The 7,457-nt window shown below is 42.1% G+C and overlaps 1 pseudogene; it reads left to right on the top strand.

Annotated features, from left to right (window-relative positions):
- Positions 1 to 5,691: 5,691 nt before the first annotated feature.
- Positions 5,692 to 6,787, top strand: LOC142428148 (transcriptional repressor protein YY1 pseudogene; annotated as a pseudogene).
- The last annotated feature ends 670 nt before the right edge of the window (positions 6,788 to 7,457 follow it).

Genomic DNA, 7,457 nt, shown 5'->3' with positions numbered 1-7,457 from the left:
TAAAACTATACATTAATTTCTTTTAGTTTTTTGTTATTTGTGCAGAATATTGAATACACCACAGACAGGAAGAAGTATAAACAAATCTATCTTGGAAGGAGCACTAATGAAACATTTGGCTGCTAACTTCTCAGTCAGTAGTTCGAAACTTCCAGGCACATCACTGCAGAAAAATAAGGCTTTCGATTCCAACACATAGTTCCAGTGTAAGAAACTACAGGGACAGCTCTACCCTCCCCTTTTTGGTTGTTATGAGTTGTTGTCCTCTCTATCGCAGTGAGTTTGTATTTTTTGTTTTTTGTCTCTGAAGAAGTACAGGAAAAATGTTATTAAAAAGCAAAGATGTTAGGCATCATTCCCTTACATAGGACATATCACAGGAATGGAATAGTCCAGAGAAAAGGACATGATTGGTTTTTGACAAAAAATAAAACCACCTTCAATGGCCATATTTTAACAATAGGGTGTATTTTAACAACACGGGGGCTAATTATGTCAGGCATTGTGGAGATAGTGAAAGACTAGGCAGGATTTCCTTCTGCTGTGCAAAGGATCATTGTGAGTGAGGAGTGGTTCTACCAGCCCAAGTATCACCATCAATAAAAAATAATTCCCACATATTGACCAACTGGATACATTGTCATCAGATTCATTCTTTTAATGAAGCCATGAAAGGATTAAATTTCTAATCCGTGAAAGAGCTCAATCTTCCATTTTTAGAAATCTATACAAAATGTTTCACTGCACGAAGGGAATAAAGAAAACTGTAGGGTTGGAGAAATGGTGACACTGGACAACCTGATAATCCATGTCCTCTGGTAGAACTTTCTATCCAGACTCTACTCAGAAAGTTCTGTTGCCCGTCCCAATGAACCAAGTCTCAAACTGGGATGTGGACACCTTACATAACCAACTCTAAGTCACATAAGGAAGATCATCAGTAATCCAGTGCATCATACCATATATACATTTCATAGCAATAGCTATCATGAAGCTTTATAAAGCCCAGTCTTCGTTCCCCTCCCCTGTCATGCTCTTACATTATAGTCAACCCTCAGGTAATGGACATAGTATTCTCAAGAAGTCTTATCTAACCTTTATGTGTATAATAAAATATACCAGGGCTCTTTAATACTCACCATTTTGTAGCTCAAGCGTCCTGTAGTCAAATTATTGTATTCTCTAAATACAAGAAGCAGGAGTCTAGGGAGTTTGGAGTTGGCTGAATGAATTTAGTTCACAGACCAGCCAAATGCTGAAATCTTTTCTTCTAGTGCGTAAATGTGAAAGATCGTATTCCCAGATTTTTAGCTCCCTCAACTGGACAGTCTCTTTCTCTGGCAAGTCTGTGATCTGAAACATAGTAGTAGATAATGTTGAGTAAGGCATGTCAGTTTCTTGTCCTGCACTTCTTACCCTAAGTGGTGCCTCTTGGCCTCCAACCATGTTCCAATCTGAGTGTGTTTGCATTAAATACAGGACCCACTCTAAATTTAGGGCGCATACTTCTTCAGCTCCCCTTAGTTGATATTCATGTGAGACCAGGTATTTATTCATCTTAGAGAATGAATGAATTCCAGGTCTTCCCAAAATGAAAACTCAATCTGAAGTACTGTATAGACTTGGGAGTTAAATGTTTAGGTTGATGGTTGATCTTTATTGTTAAAGGTTGACCTAGAGCATTAAATCACACAGATACATTTCATATCACCTTAGGTGATTTTTCAGGCACAACATATGATTTCAGTCCAAGTCAATGAACTCATTGTGTCAATTGTTTTTGTGCCATAAAAACACTAGTATTGTACTTAAAAAATAATTTAGAAAAGTATGACATGTGATTGATGGTTTTGTTGCTGTTATTTCCTGCGCACAATTTCCAGTAACAGTTTTTAAAACCATTTTATTGGGGGGGGGGGGTCATACCACTCTTATCACAATCTATACATCCATCCATTATGTCAGGCACATTTGTATATTTGTTGCCATCATCATTCTCAAAACATTTGCTTTCTACTTAAGCCCTTGGCATCAGCTCTTCATTTTTCTCCTCCCTCCCTGCTCTCCCTTCCCTCATGAACCCTTGATAATTTATAAATTATTATTTTGTCACATCTTACACTGTCATCTTCTTTCACTCACTTTTCTATTGTCCATCCCTCAGGGAAGAGTTTATATGTAGATCCTTGTAAGTGGTTCCCCATTTAGAATGATTTCTTTCCATTTACGTTTTACTTTATTTTTTTGACGCATTATCTGAAAGTAACACAAACAACCTAACCTGGGAAGATTTATAAAGAAAATTCCCCCAATATTTTAATGATCATTTAACTAAAAAAAGTAATTATTTATATGTATTTTAAGTAGTTGTCACACACTTGTTCATGTTTCTTTCTTTCCCACTACATCATCCAGCTAATTGCTATACTTTTATTTCTTGATATCAATGTAAATGTTTCTCTCATCGTGACATTCCAACACATTGAGTTTTTCATCAAAGTTTGTCCTGCTCCAAGCCCCTTGCATCCCATGGATACTGTACAATATCTACACTGTGTGAACAAATGCGCACGGTAGGGGGAGCCCATTTAGAAACCCATAGTAATAGAGTGTGATACCACAATAGAGTGTGGTAACCAGTGCAAGTTGTTTTAGAGGTGGACAACAAGAGATAAAAGGAAATAAGCAGGGAATACTAGAGGGGACTTGGTTAAGGCAGAGACAACCTTAACAAGAAAATAAGCCAAGAGGGAGGTGTATTTTCTATTCTCTAAGGCTCTTGTGTTTAAGGATGTCCAATGTTAAAGCTTTTGTGAAAGACGGCACACTACAGACAAGGTGTAGGTGTAGGTAGATTGATGATGCTAAGAGTCAAGGTGAATGAGGTAAGACTCTTAAAAGTACCTGAGATGAGGGAAGGTAATGGATGGTGTAGTCACTCTGTTCCTGGCTGGGGAGGGGAATTGAAAAGCCCTAGACTGTAGGCACAAGGTGGTTAGCAGCACGGTGGAACTGCAGTCTGAGGTCTTGTGACTAGCTCTTAGAAGGTTTCTGCAAGCCTAGAGTTATGACCACTTTTAGACAGCAGTTGAAGCAACATCAATATAGTTGAGAGGAATTACTATGAGGTAGAAGAAGGGCAAGCATGATGGTGGGTAGGGAGGAAGGTAAAAGGAAACAGAGGAAAGATCTAGGAAGCAAAGCTATGGATAGTGGTATAAGCATAGGTCTGTACATATGTAAATACATTAATTCTTAAGAATAGAGGTCTTGACCTACATACATATATTTATAAGGACATACAATGAGATAGTAGATGGACTTTGGGACTCTGCTCAAGCCCTCACTGAATGCAAGACCACTTTGTTCTAACAACCTGACATTCTGTGATGCTCACCATACCAGCATAATCACTGAAGACAAAATGGGTGCATAAGCAAGTGTTGTGAAGAAGGAGGGTAGTGCCTGGCTATCAAAAGAGATACCACCTGGGGTCTTAAGGGCTTGAAGTTTAAAAGTGGTCATCTAGTAGAGAACCAATGGGCCCACATGGAAGAAGCACACCATCCTGTGTGATCATGAGATAGGGTAATAGACTTCAGAAGACCACAAACAAGCAAAATAAAAACCACCATATTGTTGAGAATTAGAGGGGTTGTAGTAGAGACCCCAAATCCATCTGTAAACAATGGGACATTTCCTTACAGAAGGGTCACACTGAAGGGATGAAATAACCAGGGCACAGGATAGCACTGAAAAAACCCAAATATTATTCTGGTTCCTTGAGGCTTCCTCACACCCCACTATCATGACTCCAGTTCTGCCTTTCCCTGTAGGCTAGACTGGAGCCTGTGCGCCGGTACAGAAAAGAGATAAGAGTTCGTGACATATGGAATCCAGGAACAGGAATGGGGAGTATTGATACCAGTAGGGGAGAGAAAGGCAGGGATGGGAGGGGAATGAGGGGGAGCCAATCACAATGATGGACACATACCCACACACACATACCCCGGGGACAAAAACAGAAACCATGGGGGAAGCGAGAGAGCAGTCTGTGCAAGATATGAAAATAACAATAATTTAATATTTTTCAAGGGGTCACAGGAGTTGGGGGAGAGGAAGAGAGGGAAAAGGGGGAGCTGATAGCAAGGTATCAATGGAAAGTAAACGTTTAAAAACGAGTGATGGCAACATATGTACAAATATTCTTGATACAATTGAAGTATGGATTGTTACAATAGCCCCCAATAAAATTATCTTTTAAAAAAAGTACATGAGATGGATTAATGAAAGAGATGACTTATCATCCATTCGGTCATCTTGGACTAGAGCATGGGTTTCAAGCTAAGTAATGTTGACAGATGGCAAACAACACAAACTGGGAGAGGGCTGATTGCCTTGGGTTCTAGGACATCGCATGCATAGTTTTGTTTTTTTAGGGAGAAGGGATAAGCTAGTGTCTGGGCTGGAGCTTGTGAATCATGCTTAACCAGGAATGTGGAGCGAAGAAAACAAAATGAGTGTGGTGGGGAGAGGCTATGCTTCGATAAAGGAGGGCAGCATTAGAATGGTTAGTTGGATATCGTTGACACCACCCTTTTGCAATCCTCCAAGTGTTCCTGAAGGCAGAGGGGTGTGAGGTTGTAGTTATAAGATAAAGGGTGAGGGTTAGGGCCCCTCTGAAACTGATCTGCAAGTCATGCTAATAGATAGATGCACAATTTGTTTTAGACCGTCTTGTGCCCAGTCACTATGCATTTCTGGAATCTCAGCATCAACATTCCTCTAGGTCTTAAGGACAGCCTTCCATGTCAGGGCTCTGAGACAAGGTGGTTTCAGTGAAAGGTGGGCTTCCAGGTCCCTCCTTGATTAATATTCTTAATCTAAGCTTGATTAAGTATTAACTTCTAGAAAGACTGCTAGCTTATGGAAAATTACAAAACAACTAAAAGGTGATAATAAGGTCAATAGATCAATAGATGCATTATACTGGATAAATCTTCCTAACAAGGCCTCTTTAGAGTGTTGAAAAGCAATGATGTTACTTTGAGGACTAGGTTTATCTGACCCAAACCATGGCATTGCCAATTACCGCATATGCATATAGAAGTTGGACATTGAATAAGGGAGAAATAAGAATCAATATGTTTAAATTGTAATGCATGGGCCTTCAGATAGACAAACAAATCTGTCTTGGCAGAAGTAAGGTCAGGGTCCTAGTTAGAGGTTAGGAGGTGAGAGTTCACATTAAATAATTTGGACATGTTGTCAAAAGTGACCAGTCCTTGGAGAAGGATATTTTGTTTGGTAAAGGGGCAGTGAAAAATAGGAATCCCTCAACTAAATGGATTGATACAGTGACTGAAGCAATAGGTTCATCCTAATTTGTTAGGATGCTGCAGGGGTTAGCAGTGTTTCATTCCCTTGTGCACAGGGACTCAATCAGAACTATCAACAACAAGAGCCTCAGAAATTACTAATCAACACCCAAGGCATGCACAAAATGCTAAATAGTTATGTTTACAAAAGTTATTTCCATGGTATCAAATGCCCAAAAACTCAGGAGACATTCACTAGAATTTAAGCCCTAGTTAAAAAGAAGGAATGGACCCTGCCCACTCACTGCCTTCTTCCCTCTGCCTTCCTTCCCCGCTGTGTGACGCCTCCTCGTACAGGCCGGAGCCCAGAGCCATGGCCTCGGGCGACACCCTCTACAACGCCATGGACGGCTCAGAGATGCTGGCCGAGATCATGGAGCTGCATGAGATCGAGGTGGAGACCATCCCGGTGGAGACCATCGAGACCATGGTGGTGGGCGAGGAGGACAAGGACGGGGGCGACCACAGTGGCGGGGGTGGCCATGGGCACGCCAGCTACCACCACCACCACCACCGCCTCCGCCCATGTTCGCACTATGGCCGCAGGTCGCTAAGGTCACAGGTCACCGACGACCTGAGCCAGGTGCACCACCACCAGGAGGCGATCCTGGTGCAGACGTGTGAGTTGGTGGTGGGCGCAGAGGAAGGCTTCGAGGGCCAGATCCCAATCCCAGTTCCAGCGCCGGCCAGCATTGGCAACGAGGACGATGAGGACTACATCGAGCAGACCTGGTCACCGTGGAGGCAGCGGCAGCGACAGCTCTCGTCGGGCGGCGGGGGTGATGCGGGCAACAAGAAGTGGGAGAAGCAGGTGCAGATCATTCAAGATGCTGGAGGACCCGTTCTCCGTCACTCTATGGTAGTCAGATGAAAAAAGGTCTTGACCATGAGACTGGTTGGGGAGCAGATCATTGGGGAGAACTCCCCTCCTGACTACTCGGAGTACATGACGGGAAAGATGCTCCCGCCTGGAGGGATCCCTGGCATCTACCTCTTGGACCCCGAACAGCTGGCAGAATTTGCCAGAATGAAGCCAAGAAAAATTCAAGAAGCTGATTCTCCGAGAACAATAGCTTGCCCTCACAAAGGCTGCCCTAAGGTGCTCAGGGACAACTCAGCCAGGAGGAAGCACATGCACACCCACGGCCCCGCGTCCACGTCTGTGCCGAGTATGGCAAGGCTTTTGTCAAGAGCTCAAAGCCAGACAACACCAATTGCTTCGTACTAGAGACAAACCTTTTCAGTGCACGTTGGAAGGCTGTGGGAAGCGTTTTTCCCTGGATTTCAGTTTGTGCACAGACGTGCAGATCCACACGGGAGACAGGTCCTAGGTGAACAAGAAGTTTGCTGAGTCGACTAACCTGAAATATCACATCTTAATACACGCCAAGGCCAAAAACAACCAGTGAGACACCATGAGAAGGAAGCTCCTTCTCAGCCCCAGAAGCCTCTTCCAGAAGTGACTGGAAGACAACGTGCCTCTCCTTTGTATGTTGTTTCTAGGAAAGAATTTTTAAAAGGAATCCTACACACCTAAGGGACATGTTTTGATAAAGTAGTAAAAATTAAAAAAAATAAACCAAGGCTTATTAAGATGACATTGCTAAGATACTCTATCTTGCTATCTAATCATGTTTCAAAAACAAGGTGTTTTTGTAAAGTGTGGTCCCAGCAGGAGAACAATTCATGAACTTCGCATCAAAAGACAATTCTTTACATGACAGTGCTAAAAATGGGACTTCTTTTCACATTTTTAAAATATAGATCTCACCTGTTTTTCCCAAACTGGGGGTTAGTGACTATTTGTCTGTCAAGGGGAGTGTAAATCATGTAGTCTTCCAAAATGAGGAGTCAGCTGAAAGATCAGAGGGTTCAGCCAGTGCCTGGGATCAATGGTAGTTCAATGAGTTTTAGGTTGCTTGCAAGGGATATAATCAATTGAGTTGAAATAAAATTCCAGGAGAAACTTCTAGCATAATCAGACCATAGATTAAAGATTAATACAGAGTACTGTGATGGTATGAATAAATACTGCTTTACTATTTGGTAGTTTACGTTCAAGTAATTGAGTGTAAATAT

This window comes from Tenrec ecaudatus, chromosome 15, assembly GCF_050624435.1.
Source record: "Tenrec ecaudatus isolate mTenEca1 chromosome 15, mTenEca1.hap1, whole genome shotgun sequence".
NCBI lineage: Eukaryota > Metazoa > Chordata > Mammalia > Afrosoricida > Tenrecidae > Tenrec > Tenrec ecaudatus.
Note: the sequence above shows the minus strand (reverse complement) of the source record. Positions and strands in the feature narration are given on the sequence as shown.